Below are 17,163 nucleotides of genomic sequence, written 5' to 3' on the forward strand. Positions count from 1 at the left end.
TGTTACAGTTGGAGGGGTGGGGTTTGAGGGCGAAGGGACGGGATGTGGATGAGATGCGTTGGAGGGTATCTTTAACCACGTGGGAAGGGAAATTGCGGTCTCTAAAGAGAAACCAAATGGTGTGTTCTGTGGTGGAACTGGTCCTCCTAGGAGCAGATACGGCAGAGGCAGAGGAATTGGGAATACGGGATGGCATTTTTGTAGGAGGTAGTGTGGGAAGAGGTATAATCCAGGTAGCTGTGGGAGCTAGAAACACTGGGTTTCTTAAAAAAAAAACCAGTGTCAAGTCAGTTGTCATTAATGGAGATGGAGAGGTACAGGAAGGGGAGGGAGGTGTCAGAGATGGTCCAAGTGAATTTAAGGTCGGGCTGGAGCGTGTTGGTGAAGTTGATGAATTGTTCAACCTCCTCGCTGGAGCACGAGGTGACGCCAATGCAGTCATCAATGTAGTCGAGGAAGAGGTGGGGAGTGGTGGTGGTGTAACTACGGAAGATGGACAGTTCTACGTAGCCAAAAAAGAGACAGGCATAGCTTGGGCCCATACAAGTGTCCATGGCTATCCCTTTGGTCTGGAGGAAGAGGAAGGATTCAAAAGAGAAATTGTTAAGGATGAGGACCAGTTCAGTTCAGTGTCGGTGGAAGGGTACTGTTGAGGATGTCGGGAGAGGAAGAAACGGAGGGCTTGAAAGCCCTGGTCATGGCGGATGAATGTGTAGAGGGATTGGATATCCATGGTGAAGATGAGGCATTGGGGGCCAGGGAAACGGAAGTCTTGGAGGAGTTGGAGGGCATGGGTAGTGTCTCTAATGTATGTGGGGAGTTCCTGGCCCGGGGGGGATAGGACAGTGTCGAGGTAGGTAGAGATGAGTTCAGTGGGGCAGGAGCATGCTGAGACAATGGGTCGGCCAGAGTGGTCAGGCTTGTGGATCTTGGGAAGGAAGTAGAATCGGGCGGTGCGGGGTTCCCGGACTATGAGGTTGGAAGCTGTGGGTGGAAGATCTCCTGAGGTGATGAGGTTCTGTATGGTCTGGGAGATGACGGTTTGGTGATGGGGGGGTGGGGTCGTGGTCAAGGGAGAGATAGGAGGAGGTGTCTTCGAGTTGGCGTCTGGCTTCAGCGGTGTAGAGGTCAGTGCGCCAAACTACCACTGCACCCCCTTTATCAGCTGGCTCGATGATGAAGTCAGGAGTGGAGGGCTGCGCGTTGTGAGGGTGAGAGGTTGGAGTGGGAGAGGGGGTAGATGGGTTGAAGCTGTTAATGTCTCAGCGGCAGTTGGAAATGAAGAAATCGAGGGCAGGTAATAGGCCAGCGCGGGGTGTCCAGGTGGATGGATCTTCCTCTCCCGAAGTCCACTACAGTGCCCTTCCACCGACACACTCATTCGTTTGGCTCAACTGGTCCTCACCCTTAAAAATTCTTCCTTCGAATCCTCCCACTTCATCCAGACCAAAGGGGTAGCCATGGGCACCCGTATGGGCCCGAGCTATGCCTGTCTCTTTGTTGGCTACGTAAAACAGCCCATCTTCTATAGTTACACCAGCACCACTCCCCACTTCTTCCTCCACTACAGTGATGACTGCATTGGCGCCACCTCGTGTTCCAGTGAGGAGGTTGGAAAGTGGGCGGGAGTCCTGATTGTAAAAGTAAACTCTGAGGCGGAGGCGGCAGAAGAAGTATTTGACATCTCCAGGACACCCGCACCAATAAACCCCACCGCCCTGTGGCCCAACATTTTAACTCCCCCTCCCACTCTGCCGAGGACATGCAGGTCCTGGGCCTTCTCCACCGCCGATCCCTCACCACCCAACACCTGGAGGAAGAACGCCTCATCTTCCTTCTCAGAACACTTCAACCTCATGGCATCAATGTGGATTTCACCAGTTTCCTCATTTCCCCTTCCCCCACCTCACCCCGGCTCCAACCTTCCAGCTCAGCACCGTCCCCATGACCTGTCCTACCTGTCTATCTCCCTTTCCATCCTCCTTTCTGACCTATCACCTCCATCCCCACCCCCATTCACCTATTGTACTCGATGCTACTTTCTCCCCACCCCCACCCCCCTCTCACTTATCTATCCATTCTGCAGGCATCCTGTCTCTATTCCTGACGAAGGGCTTTTACCTGAAATGTCGATTTTCCTGCTCCTTGTATGCTGCCTGACCTTTTCCAGCACCACTCTAATCTAGACTCTGATTTCCAGCATCTGCAGTCCTTGTTTTTACCTCGGAGCCTTTCACAGCCTCATGCTGGTTCAAATCCCATCATAGCTGCTGATGGAATTAAAGTTCAAGAATAAATCTGAAATAGACAACTAATATAAGGAATGGTGACCATGACAGTTATTATTTATTGCAATAAAAACTAGTATTCTTTAGGGAAGGACATCTGCTATTGTTACTTGATTTGTCCTATATCTGATTCCAGATCCAAAGGAATTACTATCCTGTGAAATGGCTTAACAAGTCACTCCATTCAAGTGCAGTTAGGGATAGGCAGAACATTCTGGCATTGCCAATGATGTCCACATCTCAAGCAAGTTGAAGAGAAAAAATGAGGGGCACAGATGAGTTCTTGGAAGTTATTAACGTGCAGAAGCAGTGATAAAAATGGCAAGACATTCTTTGAGATAGATTTGAGGTTAAATCAGGGCATTAATGTAATTTATTTAAAATCGCAATATTGAGTTGAATCCAGTTGCTTGATAAAATCTTGCATCTTGTAATGAGGTTCGAGTCTCACTTGGTGGAACCCAAGCTGGGCTGCACTGAGCAGGTGCTACTTGATAGCATTGTTGAGGACACCTTCCATCACTGTATTGATGATCGAGAGCAAATTGATGAAGTGATAATTGGCTGGGTTGAATTTGTTCTGCTTTTTAGGTACACGACATATCCGGGCAATTCTTTACATTGTCAGGTAGATGCTAGTGTTGTAATTGTATTGGAAGAGTTTGACTAGGTGAGAGGCAAGTCTTCTATACTGTTGCTGGGCATTTGGAATGTCCATTGTCTCCAACTGTTTCTTGATACCACGTGGAATGAATCAATTTGACTGAAGATTGGTATCTGTAATGTTGAGGACTACTCGAGAAGGCTGAGATGGATCATCCAGTCAGTATTTCTGACTGAAGATTGCTGTGAGTGCTTCAGCCTTATATTTTGCGCTGATGTGTTGGGCTCTTCCAGTATTGAGGATGAGGATATTTGTGGATCCTCCTCCTCCATTGAGTTGTTTAATTGTCCATCATTCATTATTGGATTTTCACGACTGCAGAGCTCAAGTGGGGTCAGCTAGTGTTCTTGCTCTCGTTTGCTGCTTATGGTGTTTGACATGCAATTAGTGCTGCTTGGTAACTTTGTCAGGTTTACCTCCAGTTTCATGTATGCCTGGCGCTGTTCCTGGCATGCCCTCCTGCACTCTACCATCAAACCAGGGGATCAACCCTGATTCAGTGGAATGTTTGAGTGGGGATATGCGGTGCCATGCAATTCCAGATTGTGTTGGAATATGATTCTGCTGCTGTTGATGGCCCATTGCCTCTTTTGGATGCACAGTCTTGAGTTGATAGATCTGTTCAACGTCTGTCCCATTTAGCACTGTAAAAGTGGCACACAGCATGATGGAGGTTCTTTTCAATGTGAAGGTGGAACTTTGTCTCCACAAGGACTGTGCGGTGAGCAGATCCAATCTGCTGCCTGCAGGTGCAAAGGATGAGGTCAAGTGCTTTTTTTTCCACTTGTTGGTTGTCTCACCATCCATCACAGACACAGCCTGGCAGCTATGTCTTTGTGGACCTGACCAGTTCGATCAATAGTGATGCTACTGAGTCACTGTTGCTGGTGGACGTTGAAATTCACCCCCCAGAATGCATTTTGCACCCCTGCAACCCTCTGTGTTTCCTCCAAGCATTGCTCAACATGGAGACTGATTCATCAGCCAAGGGAGGACAGCATGTGGTAATCAGCAGGAGGCTTCCTTGCCCATGTTTAACCTGCCCAGGGTTGATGTTGAGGGCTCCCAGGGGGGACTCCTTCCCGACTTTATGTCACAGTGCTGCTACCTCCGGTGAGACAGGACATATCCAGGGCTGGTGATAGTGGTAGTGGTGCCTGGGACATTGTCTGTATATTATGATCTGTGAATATGGCTTTGTCACCTTGATGTTTGACGAGTCTGTGAGACAGCCAATCCAATTTTGGCACTCGTCCCCGGACATTAGCAAGGAGAACTTTGCACAGTCGATGGTCTGTTTCCGCCTTTGTTGGCTGATCCATCCAGTTTAATTTCCTCATTGAGACTTTGTAGCAATTGGTACAACTGAGTGGCCATTTCAGAGGGCAGTTGTGGGTAAACCACATTGCTATGGATCTGGAGTCATATGTAGGCCGGACTTGGTGAGGATAGCAAAAACTCCTTCCTTGAAGGACATTAGTGAGCCATATGGGTTTTCCTGACAACGGATCATGATCATCGATAGATTGTTCATGCCAGATTTTGTTTTATTGAATTCAAATACCACCATTTGTTGAGTTTGTAGATTAGTAGTCTAGTGATAATTGCTCAAAGCCATCACCTCCCCCTTTGACTCCTAGTCCCTTGGTATTTCAGATTTGAAATACTTCATCCTCATGATTAAAGCACAAAAGAGCTTTGTGCCTTTCTATGTCTCTAATCTGCTGTCGTGATAAATGTCACATTGCCAAAAGAATACTAGTTCTTCTCCAGCTCTTTGTGTTTCTCTTGTTTGATCATCCACCTTAGGAGTCTTTCTTCCACCCTTGTGTGTTATTATTTACTTCTCTTCATTTGTCTAATTCTTTTTGAGTTGTTTAACATTTCTCTTCTGACATTTATGCGTTGGGACCTTCTCTCTCTCCAACCAAAATATTGACCCTGAACTGTTCTTCAAGATCAGTGAAACTGACGTTGAGTGAGACTATCTGAAGACACCTTGAAGCTTCCTGATTTTTTTGGATGTTTACAGTATTCAGAAATTTGCACGTTACACAAGTTCTACCACCTTAGATTTCCACTGTCCTGCCTTAATACATGGGTTAAAAAGACAGAATCAGAGGGAATGAAAAGTAATTTTAATCATACTTACCTTTTAATGGTAAACTCTGTACTTATTCAAGTTTCCTTGCACTTTTCTCTGCAACTTAATTTCAGTGATCAATTTGCTTCCATCTTCTTGGACCATCATTGTGTTCACTTTTGAGTGTTCCATCTTAGGAAATAAAATCTGACTTGAAGAAACTTCAGTGGCAACTCAGCAGATTCGTATTTTGCATGACTAACAGGAGGCTGAGTGGACTCCAGTTCTGTATGCTAAACAGGCAGGTCAAGGAGGTATTTGGTTCCGATATTTAAAATCATAAAGCAAATTGGTTAGAAAAGCAATCTTTATCCTAGCCTAGAAAGGTATGAGCTTAAAGTTTAAAGTGTTCTGTCTCATGAACAGTGTAATTAAAATGTGAATGGTATGTCCTGGAAGATTCTAAATGTGAAGTTAAAGGTGCAGTGTTAGCTTATATAAAAGTAAGATGGAAAATTAGCATTTAAAAGAAAACCTGCCAAATAGGTCAAGATCAAATGGATAGTACTCCTCTCTATTGCCTATGAAATTGGTAAATGAGCACATGTAATACATATATACTTATTTCCATTACTCTTGTTCACTGGCTTAAAAATATTTATACCATCATTGATTACAATTCTGAGCTAGATTGGCTTTTGAGTTATTACTCAAAATGTACAATTGAACTATCCTTGTTAATATTAATTGATGTAGCACAGGATTTATTGAAAAATTTATCCACAGATAACCTCTGATTTAAATCTCGTTACCTTTACTCCCTGTTAACTACATAGTACCCAACTTCAGATTTTTCATGACTGCCCTCGGGTTTTTTTGGTTGCAGCCCTGCTATACAATTAAAATATTCTAAACTTAGTTCATAATCTCTAATTATTTTATTTTCAAGTTTCTCACATGCTACATCTTTGATTTTCAGTCAGTAAATTTATGTGTGTATATTTAATTTGCTGAAATGTGTTGAGGCGATTTTGGAAAAAATATATTGCAGTCAAAATGATCGTAGACTATAAGATATAGGAAAAGAAGGAGGCCATTCAATCCCATGAAGTTTCTTTGGACATTCAATAAATAGTTAGAACAGTCTTGATAAAAGTTTTTCTGATACAACTGCTCTTGCGTTGGACCCAATGACAGGAGTTGACTTGCTGCTTTTACCCTTTTGTTTAAAATGGGGCTTTATTGAATCAAAGCAAGAAAACATTAACTGTTAAACAAACTTTATTTCATGTAGTATGTTTTTACCAGTTTTACAACAAATCAATTTAAAATTGTTTGTCTTGGAATTCTCACATCCAAATTGGTGGAACAAAATTCATCTTTTGTCTTTATTTATGATATGTGAAGAAAAACCTTGGGTTGAATGAATGGAAATGACGTACAGATTGTTCTGCTATTGTTAATGCGAACTTAGTGTCACATGATTGACATATTGAGGATACTGTTTCTATAGCAGAAACTTTTAAAGCACGTGTTGGTTATAACACGATTCTGGCCCTATTAGTTTAAATGGTGCTGCTATTAGACAATTTTCTTACAACATGGGATTGCATGAGAATGGAACTACTGACGTATAGCAGAACTGACTGTATTCTGTTGAGTAAGTACTTCCTGGGCCTCCTCTTTCCTTGAAGGATTATCAAAGAATAAGTTTGTTTCTTGTTATGAATGATTCCATGCTTGCAACGCATCCTTTAGTTCTTGGTTGATGGCACCAGTGAGGCATTCATTACCATTTTCTTATTAGATTTATGTAAGTAGTGACATGTACTCCAATGTCAAACTGTAAATTCTATTTCATCCCACAATGTTAAAGTGATATTAAAAGCTTTCAATATCCTCAATATATTCCAATACAATAAGCAAATTGCAATTGGACACGGCTGTGCAAATTCCGGGAAAAATCTCAGCCCCACCATATTTACCAATGGGGCTGTTCATTGGGGACAGTGGTTTGAAGAATTGACCACACTGCAGTCTTGCATTAAAATATAACTAGGAGCCAGGCTGTGTTTTTTTTTTGGCTTAAGAATTTTTTTTTCTCTTGTAAGTTTACCCATTAATGGCATTGATTCTGAAGGTTTAACAGGAAATGTATAAATACAGCACTGTGGTCATCTGTAGATGGAACTTTACTTTTCTGGTGCTAAAGTGGCAAAGCTATTTTATGCAGAAACTGACAAACTTTCAGTATAAAAGTTAAGGCAACATAACAGTTTGGCTTCCAAAATAGACTTGATTTTTGAGAAACTTGCTGTATAGACAGCAAAATGAAAAACTACTACATATCAAATCTTGATGGACAAAATTAGAAAGGTGAGCAAAAACTTGTCTGAAGAAGCAGTTTTATGACACTGTGCTTTCTCGTAATCAGTCTCACAATGTGAGCATCACTGACAAGGGCATAATTTGGTGCCTGTTTTGTAATTGTCTTTAATGAGGTGATAGTGAACAGCCATCTTTCAATATTTGACTCCTACCTGCTGTACCCACAGCACTGTAGCCTGGAAATTCCAGGATATTAACCAAATCACAGTGAAGGAATATCAAAACAACTCCACATCTGGATGGTCTGTTTTTTGGAAGAGACTTTTCGCATGTTGGTGTTTGCAGGAGATTGATGCTTCTCTAGTTACACATTTGGAAGATGCTGTTGAAGGAGATTTGAGGAGTTGGTTCACTGTGCTCTGGTGCTGGTGGAATGAATATTTAAGTTGCTCAAGCAGGCTGCTTTGCTCAGACAATGGTTCTGCTTTTTAAGTCCAATTGAAATTGCAGTGGGACTAGATTGGGTTGGGATATCTGGCCGGCATGGACGAGTTGGATCGAAGGGTCTGTTTCCATCTGTACATCCCTATGACTAGTCATGATTTGGAGATGCCAGTGTTAGACTGGGGTGTACAAAGTTTAAAAATCACACAACGAAAGGTTATAGTCCAACAGGTTTAATTGGAAGCACACTAGCTTTTGGAGTGATACTCCTTCATCAGGTGAAAGTGGAGAGCTTAATCGTAACACAGAATTTATAGCTAAAATTTACAGTGTGATGTAACTGAAATTATACATTGAAAAATTGATTGTTAAGCCTTTCATCTGTTAGAATACAGTGATAGTTTCACTTATTTCATGTGTAAATCACAAAACTTTTTTTAAAAAAGTTGCATTCACAGGTTAGCTGTTAGCAATGGTGATAGCTAGACAATATGTTGAAGGTTTTAGCCCCTGTGTTCTCTGTCTATGCCATGATGCTTAGATTGATTCCACTCTAAAAAGTTTTACATAAATTCATGCAGTTTTTGAGCTCAGAGTTCTACATGAATGCATGCAGTTTTTAAGCAAAGTACAATGTAACCCTGCAAGTACAATTCACCCCACAAAATATGTGTGTGCATGTGGGTCTTTGTGTGTGTGTGTATGCGCGCGCGTGTGTGTAGTGAGTGCAGAGTGTCTTAAGTCTGTGAGGGGTGCATGTGTGAGTGTGGGAGTTTGTGTGTTTGTAAGGGTGTGTGTGGGTGTCTGTGTGTACGTATGTCCGTGTGTATGTGAGAATGGGTGTGTGTGTAGGAGTATCTGTGTGTGTGTGTGTGTATAATGCAATGGTGGTCACCTGTGATGTGATATGAACCCAAGGTCCCGATTGAGGCCCTCCCTATGGGTACCGAACTTAGCTATCAGCCTCTGCTCAGCCACTTTCCTCTGCTGCCTGTCCCGAAGTCCACCTTGGAGGATTGTCACCCGAAGGTCCGAGGTTGAATGTCCTGGACCACTGAAGTGTTCCCTAACTGGGAGGGAACCCTCCTGTCTGTTGATTGTTGTGCGGTGCCCATTCATCCGTTGTCGTAGCCTTTGCTCGGTTTCCCCAATGTACCATGCCTCCGGGCATCCTTGCCTAAAACGTATAAGATAGACAACGTTGGCTGAGTCACATGCGTACCTGCTATGTACAAGGTGGGAGGTGTCCCCACGCGTAATGGTGGTATCTATGTCCACACTCTGACACGTCTTGCAGAGTCCACCATGACAGGGTTGTATGGAGTTGTCCTGAGAGCCGGGCAGCTTGCTACGAACAATGATCTGTTTGAGGTTTGGCGGTTGTTTAAAGGCAAGTAGTGGAGGTGTGGGGTAAGTCTTGGTGAGGTGCTCATCCACATTGATAATATGTTGAAGAACATGGCGTAATTTTTCAGCTCCTGGGAAGTACTGAACAAGGAAGGGTATTTTGTCAGTTGTAGCACATATCTGTCTCCTGAGGAGGTCATTACGGTTCCTTGCTGTGGCACGTCGGAACTGGTGGTCGATGAGTTGAGCCTTGTACCCTGTTCTTGTGAGTACTCCTTGAGTACTTCCAGGTGTCCGTCACGTTCCTCCTCATCTGAGCAGATCCGGTGTATGCGTAGGGCTTGTCCATAGTGGATGGCTGTTTTAATATGTTTCGGTGGAAGCTGGAGAAGTGTAGCATTGTGAGGTTGTCTGTGGGTTCAGAGTCGTCCATGGTGAGTTTGATGGTGGGATGAAACTTGTTGATGCCACCCCAATATGCCAACATTTTTATGCACAGGTTTGAACAAGACTCCTTCTCTATGCAGGATCTCCAACCAACCAGAACTTCAAGAACCAGAGGGCAGAGATGAATGTAGTGGCAATCACGAAGGAGAAGGTGGATAATCACCTGGACCAGGTGGACTCCAGCCCCAAGGTTCTGAATGAGATAGCTGAGGAGATTGTCGGGGCTTTAGTGGTGATCTTTCAGGAATTACTAGAGTCAGAGAAGGTCCCAATGGATTAGAAAATAGCTAATGTAATATTTAAGAAGGGATGGAAGTAGAAGATGGGAAATTATAGGCCAGTTAACCTGACCTCTGTTGATAGTGAGACTTTAGTGTTCATTATTATGGATGAGATTGAAGAGCGTTTGGAAGTGCATGATCAAAAAAGCCTGTGTCAGCATGGTTTCATCCAAGGGGAGATCATATCTTGAAAATCTCTCAGAAGTTTGAGGAAATAATAAGCAAATTAAACAGAGGAAAGTCAGTAGATGTGAGCTATTTGGATTTCCAGAAGGCATTTTACAAGCTGCTGCACTGGAGGTCGCTACATTAGGTTAGAGGCAAGGTGCTGGCATGGATAAAAAGATAAGCTGACTGGCAGAAGGCAGGAAGCGGGAATAGTGGGGTCTTTTTCAGGTGTTTAGTGGAGTTCCATTGAGTTCAGTGTTGGGACCACAACTTTGCTAAGTTTTCACATGATACAAAGATAGGTGGAGCACCAGATGGTGTTGAGGAAGCAAGGAAGCTGCAGATGGAATTAGATAAGCTAGACGAATGGACAAAATAGTGAGAGATGGCGTACAATAAGGGAAAGTGCAAGTTTGGTCAGAAGAATAGAAGCATAGATTATTTTCTAAACGGGGAAATGGTTCAGAAATCTGAAACACGAAGGGATATGTCTGCTCTTGTATTCTTGAAGTCCTACTTCAGGATTCCTTAAGGTTAACATGCAAGTTCAGTTGGCAAATAAGAAGACAAATGCAATGTTTGCATCCATTTCAAGTGGGCTGGAATACAGGAGCAGCGATGTATTGCTGAGGCTGAATAAGGCTATGGTCAGACTGCATTTGGAATATTGTGAGCTGTTTTGAACCCTGTATCTAAGCAAAGATGTGATGGTGTTGGAGCGGGAATGTTCATAAGAATGATTTTCATGACGAAGGGCTTATCATATGAAGAGCAGTTGAAGAGCCTGGGTAGGTATTTGATGGTGTTTAGTGACTGGGGGGATGTGAGATCTGATTGAACTTAGAAAATACTGAGAGGCCTGGATGGAGTGAATGTGGAGATGTTTCCACTAGTAGGAGAGACTGGGACTTGAAGGCACAACCTCAGAGTGAAGAACTGAGATGAGGAGGAATTTCTTCTGCCAGAGAGTAGTGAATCTGTGGAACTCTTTGCCACAAATTCTATGAACGACTAGATCACTGAGTGTATTTAAGACAGAGATGGAGTTTTGATTGATAAGACAATCAAAGCTGATGGGAAGAAGGCAAGAGAATGGGATTGAGAACATGTCAGCCATTATTAAATGCCAGAGCAGACTGGATGGCGGAATAGCCTAAATGTCCCTACATCTTATAGTATTACATTTTTATGGTATTGGCAAGTCAGGAGATTAATCCCTTGCCACAGAATTCTTTGACTCCAATCTGCTTTCGTCCTCACAGCATTAGTACAGCTGTTCAGTGATGTTGATGGTATAGGAATGGTAATCACGGAATCCTCACACTGTGGAAGCAGGCTATTCCAGCCCACTTGAAATGATTCACCGAAGAGCATTCCACCCAGACCCCACCTGTACCCTGTCCCTGTAACCCTGCGCTTCCCATGGCTAGTCCATTTAACCTGCACATCACTGGACACTATGGGCAATTTAACATGGCCAATCTACCTAAACAGCACATCTTTGAACTGTGGGAGGAAACCAGAAAACTTAAAGAAAGCCCACTGAGACATGGGGCGAGTGTGTATTCTCCATGCTGATAGTCATAAGGGGTGGAATCAAACCCTGGCAATGTGAGACAGTAGTGCTAACCACTGAGCCACCATGCATCCTATGGCAATGGTAATAGTATTGGATATTGAGGAGAGAGAGTTAGCATCTTTATTGGTGGGGATGGTCATGGTCTGGCATTTGTATGATACAATCACTTCTTGTCACTTCACAGTCCATACTTGACATTATGTTGGAGGGATTGTCATTGTTGAAACAACTGAAGGAAGTTTGGCCTCAGACACCAACATGCAGTGAAGATCCAAATTGGAGATTATTGGTCACCAATAAATACAACTATATTTCTTTGTGATAGTTATGACTCTAACAAATGTAGCACCCTCAGAGACAGCTCACCATTACCTCTGAAGGGCATTTAGGAATGCTAGCCTTAGCATCAGTGCTCAGATCCCTTGAAATTAAATGTCCCTATCCTCTGGTGTAAGTTTGCAAAGTGACATTTTGTACATTTGAAACTTTCAATTCTAACTTTAGGAAATGCTTTAAGATTTTTTTAAAATCAAGCAACGCTCATAAAACATCGTACCTTGACTGAAATAATGAATGGAAAGCAAATGCTTCATCACTGTTCTTGTCAATTTGATGGCGACATGGGAAACTTGCTTTATTATGCTTGTTGTTCTATAAGTGTGATATCCTGGTTGAATTGAGCATTATTTATCTAATTTGGAGCAATTTGCAGCGTTTTACAGGCTTTCAACAGTGGTAAATATTCCCTCTCTCATAAATCCCTTTTTATCATTCAGCATAGATGCCCCTCCTATCAGCCACTCTGTCAAGCCTAATGTTACCACATGGAAACATTGTATTGTAGTAAAAGCAAATTTGACCTAGGCTCAAAGAGAGCATTTTTGTTTGGATGATACTAGTTCCTTTTATTGTTATTAGTAGTATTGATGCAAAGAAAAACAACATGAAATCTGTTTCTGAATATAAGTAGAAAAGTTGTAGTCATTACTTCAGGACTAGGCCTGAGCTTGATTTTTGCATCACGTCCCAGGTTTCCATAGAAAAGCACGAGTATAATAGTGTCATAGAGCGCCAAACTGATCAATACAAAGTCAGCTGCTGTGTTTTCCTTGGGAATCTTTCTTTAGAGCTGTTGAAATTTTTAAAATCAATATTGATTGAAGAGAATTGGTGTTTGAGAGAACGCTTGGACTTGCTGAAAATGCCAGCTACTTCGTGATATTTACAGAGAAGAGAGCTGCTTCTAAAGGCTTTAGAGATTTAAAAGGGTTACCAGTTGCATTTGAAAATAGCTATAAAGCATGTTGGAAATGCATTGATTACTGTTTTACGGTTTTCCTTTTTCTAACTCAATTGTTATTTCATTTTATGTTCTTTTAACTTGCTTCAAATTCTTTGATAAAATTTCAGAAATTGGCCTAAACATTGAAATCCCTGAAATGCGAAAGATCTGACTAGGGTTGTGTAATCCAGTGTTGTAATTGTTACCTGATGGAAATGATTGACATTTATATCCAGTATTGAAGCAAAGTTAGTGTATTGATTATTTTCAGAAATTATTTGGTTTTTTTTTGTTCAGTAAAAATTGACCTTCAGGTTTTTGTAGGTCTGAAAATTCTTGGACTATTTGCAATAGAAGGAGCTATTTTGTTTAGTCTTGTCAGCTAAAGTAAAGAATATCAATCTTACATTATTTTGTAAATTAGATTATATTTCCCATGAAGAGAAAACAAGCCCAGTTTTAGGGTTCAATAACTATAGTCGGGTTGTCAACTAAACATGAATGCTTGGGTATTCAATATCACCCCATTCAATATCAAAGAACAAATTCCTGCTGATCTTAAATTGTCATATGACAAATTCCTCTGAAATTTGAATGCAATCCAATAGCAGATCATAGAAGTCTTGTACTGCTCTTGGTTTAGCATTTAATCTTATATCAAACACGTCATTTTCATTCCAAAGAGCATAACTGAAAAATTTAATCAGTGCACTTAAGATATTGCTTAATTTTTCAGCTGATTGAAAATTATTTCAGAAGCTTCAAATGTGCAGTATTTCTGAATTCAGCAGGAAGATTGTTAATTCACAAATTTGGCATTAATGATCACCAGAGGACAGGATATTAGAAAACTTTTGAGAGTAAAAGAATATTCCAAGACCCTTAGTTCAGCAAATGCATTAACCAGATAGAATTCCAGATGATTCCGTGGTCTAGAATGGAATTTCTGAGGCCGTCATAGCATTAACACTGGCTTTTCATGAAGGTATTTTGTTAATTACTTTAGAATGAATGGCATTTTTCTGAATTGTGGAATTGATTATACCGTATGAGAGGATGAAGAATCACATTTCCCTGGTTTCACAGTTTATGGCAGGGAGAATAGATTTTTATGGGATGGGACCTTCTGTTAACTTTTGAACATTTTGGATAATTTAGGTACATGGGTACTTTGAGATCTGATATGATAAGTGTAACATAACATTGAAGGATAACAATAGTTTTAGATCTATGCTGTCGAAGCTTTCAAGCACTGGAACTGTTGTGTCATTTCTGAGTCGGTTATAGATTAATTGATGGAGATTGATTGCTCGACAGCTCAATTAACGCTGTAGTGTATGACTAGGATTCTGAACTACTTAGGAACTTTGAAATATTTCATCGAGTCATACTTATGTCAGTAAGCAATGCAAATGCATTTTATTTGCTTTCATTATATTTATCAGTTAATATCTTAAATAATGGCTGCAATTATCCAAATGCTACAAATTTAGAGCATATGTGGCAGAACTGTTCTGATTTGTGCTAAAAGCAATATATGCCAAATTACTGTTGAGCAGCATAAACTATCTTTTTGACCAAACTATGAAAGGATGAGAAATGCCTTATTTTATGCTGATATTTCATGAGTTATAAAAATCGATCTTGTCTCATACATCATTAAAAGCCTGTAGACAGAGAGCCACATATTTTAAAGGGTTAAAAGGTACAAGTCAGCCATGTACTGTTCTCATGAATACCACCACGTAGTCATCTGCCCTAGTCACAAATGAAGTAAGAAATTGAAACTCTTCCACGTGGTATGTATGATGAGCCAATCTGAATGACACTGCATGGATTCCCATCAGGCTCCACCTTCAAGGCCTTGACTACTGTGAACTCTCAATCTGTGCATGCTCCTGAGCACTGATTTGTCTGCTTTGGTGTACTCCTGTGCATGCAGACAGCCAGACAGGCACTGTCTAAAGTGGCTGGGGAGCCTGCCATTGATCGATTAAAATGGTGTGAAGTGAATTAATGTGAGGCAGGCTGTCTGTCTATCAAAGCGCACCAAGAATCTGGGGTAGAACTGATCTATGGCAGAAAGCTCAATTTACCAGAGGATTGAACCACATATATATAGGAGATACATTGTACCAAATCCTTGTATTCTCACATGAGTTGAAGGATTCTGAGAATAGTAAGTAAATATTTCATTGTCAAGACCTCCATACTGTAGGATCTGGTATCCACTATTAAATTAGTGTTATCAGTTATCAGTTTGTAAAACACTTTGTAAGTAATCTATTGACATTGCTTTGTACTTGGAAAGTTGAACTTAATAAAAGCTCTAAAGATCGTAGGCTTGGTGTTACGGGAAACAAATTGAGAAAACATGAAAATCCAAATTCTACTGAAGCACCAAAATAAAAGTAATTTTTACTGTATAGCATCTGATTAGATACCTGAATAAATTCAAGTACAGAATGTGGTAAGATTCAAGTTTGAGAAGTTGTGTAACAAAGACAGATGCTGTTAAAGCATTCGTGTTAAGCTGTACATGACCTTTCTTCAAAGAAGAGCATGTTGTTCAAAATATAGCCTCCATTTCAAACATGAAGCTTGTGTATAAATTATAAAAAATGGCACTCTCCTGTCATTGATTAAATGTTGAGGGAAGTAAAAGCATTCCCAGCTGATCTTTTTATGTGTAGCTTTAACATGGTTCCAAGGTAGAGAATCTTGACAGGCTCATTTAAGCCCATAACTAAGTAAATATTAAGGGGACTAAATTTTATTCAGTGAAGATTAGTTGTTGCAAAAGAGGAGATCGGGTAAAAGTTGACTCTTAAAAGTTTTCTTCAAATTTTAAATACAGATATAAGGGTTCAAGGATAGTCAGTTGGCTAATCTATCAGAAGGAAGAGGGAAAAAGCTTGACACTGAAGGATAATTTGCTTTCTCTGTGGCACCTTTAATGTGAGATAATATTAAAGGTGTTATCAAGGAGGAGGAGAGATTAGAATGGATATGTAAAGAGGTTCTTCTTAACGGGCAAGACAGATGTGTTTTGTTTTATGAAAAGAATTGCAGAACATAGGTATGAGGTGCCGAGTCTACAGACACCATTTGTGGACCAGAATCAATGGGTCCAGTCATAATGAGTGGACAGCTAATATGGTTTTTGAATTGGTAAGATTTCAAGAAGGCATTTAAATGCTTGACTACTGTGCAACTGCAAACCATTGTAGGTCAGCAAGGAGAGCAATGAAGGGAGACTGAGAAAAGTTTTGCATGATCTGAAATTTACACCTGATGAAAGTTGGGTATTGACAGAGGAACAATGAATATTTGAGTATTGTGCTGACCATTCGTAAATAAAAGTATTGTGGTAAATGGGTTGTGACAGGAGTAGAGGTGAGTGATGCTACAAAAACTGAACTGGTGTTTTCAGTTTTTGTAGCCTGGATAGTGAATGAAATTCATATTCTAGGGCATCTAGTTTGTCTTGGCACCAAAAATGAATCGATCGGGTTTCTGGGACTGGAAGCAGTAATGCTCTGAAGCTGTAGTACTAGAATATATTGAGACCCAGGGGCAAATCCTGAAACACAGACATACAATGTCATTTCCTGGAAAGTTTAAACTCCAGGTGGTCTAATTTGAGCTGCATCCGACTGACTGCTAAAGTCTCTCACATTGATCTCAATGTGGAAACTTAGAATCAGGTCCATAGCACAGAAAAAAGAACTCAGCCCATTGACTCTGTGCTGACACACCATAACATGACCCAACTAGCTGCTCCCATCCTCCCAAGCAACCATGCACCAGCTCTCTATCTTTTACTCAGTCATCTGCCCGCCCACCTATCTGCTCACTCATCCATTCACTTGAATACCCATTCAACAGCCCCCTGATTCATGCACTCATCCATTCACTCACACTCACCCATTGACTCACCTACCCATTCATCCACTCATTCATACATGGACCCACACTCTCATCTACCCACCACCAATGGACTTATCTGCTCATCCACCAATACATTCATGTGCCCACCCAGCAATGTACTCCCTCACTCACTCTCACCCACTCCAGTTGAAATATCACTTCCAATTTCATAAACTCAAGGCTCTGATGTTCTCTTTAATAACTTCAACATCTTCAATAATATGGGGTGCTATTCCAACTACAAATCATTTAGATCTGTGTAATCTGTATCCTTTACTATGCACTCATCTCTTGACTGCATGACTGCATCTCCCTTGTCTTT

The 17,163-nt window shown here is 41.2% G+C and overlaps 1 protein-coding gene across 3 annotated transcripts in view; it reads left to right on the top strand.

The window, feature by feature from the left end:
- Window positions 1–17,163, top strand: part of LOC132833420 (WD repeat-containing protein 7) — a 673,682-nt gene that overhangs the window by 249,887 nt on the left and 406,632 nt on the right. The window lies entirely within an intron of this gene.

The sequence above is a fragment of the Hemiscyllium ocellatum genome, chromosome 1, assembly GCF_020745735.1.
Source record: "Hemiscyllium ocellatum isolate sHemOce1 chromosome 1, sHemOce1.pat.X.cur, whole genome shotgun sequence".
In the NCBI taxonomy this organism is placed as follows: domain Eukaryota; kingdom Metazoa; phylum Chordata; class Chondrichthyes; order Orectolobiformes; family Hemiscylliidae; genus Hemiscyllium; species Hemiscyllium ocellatum.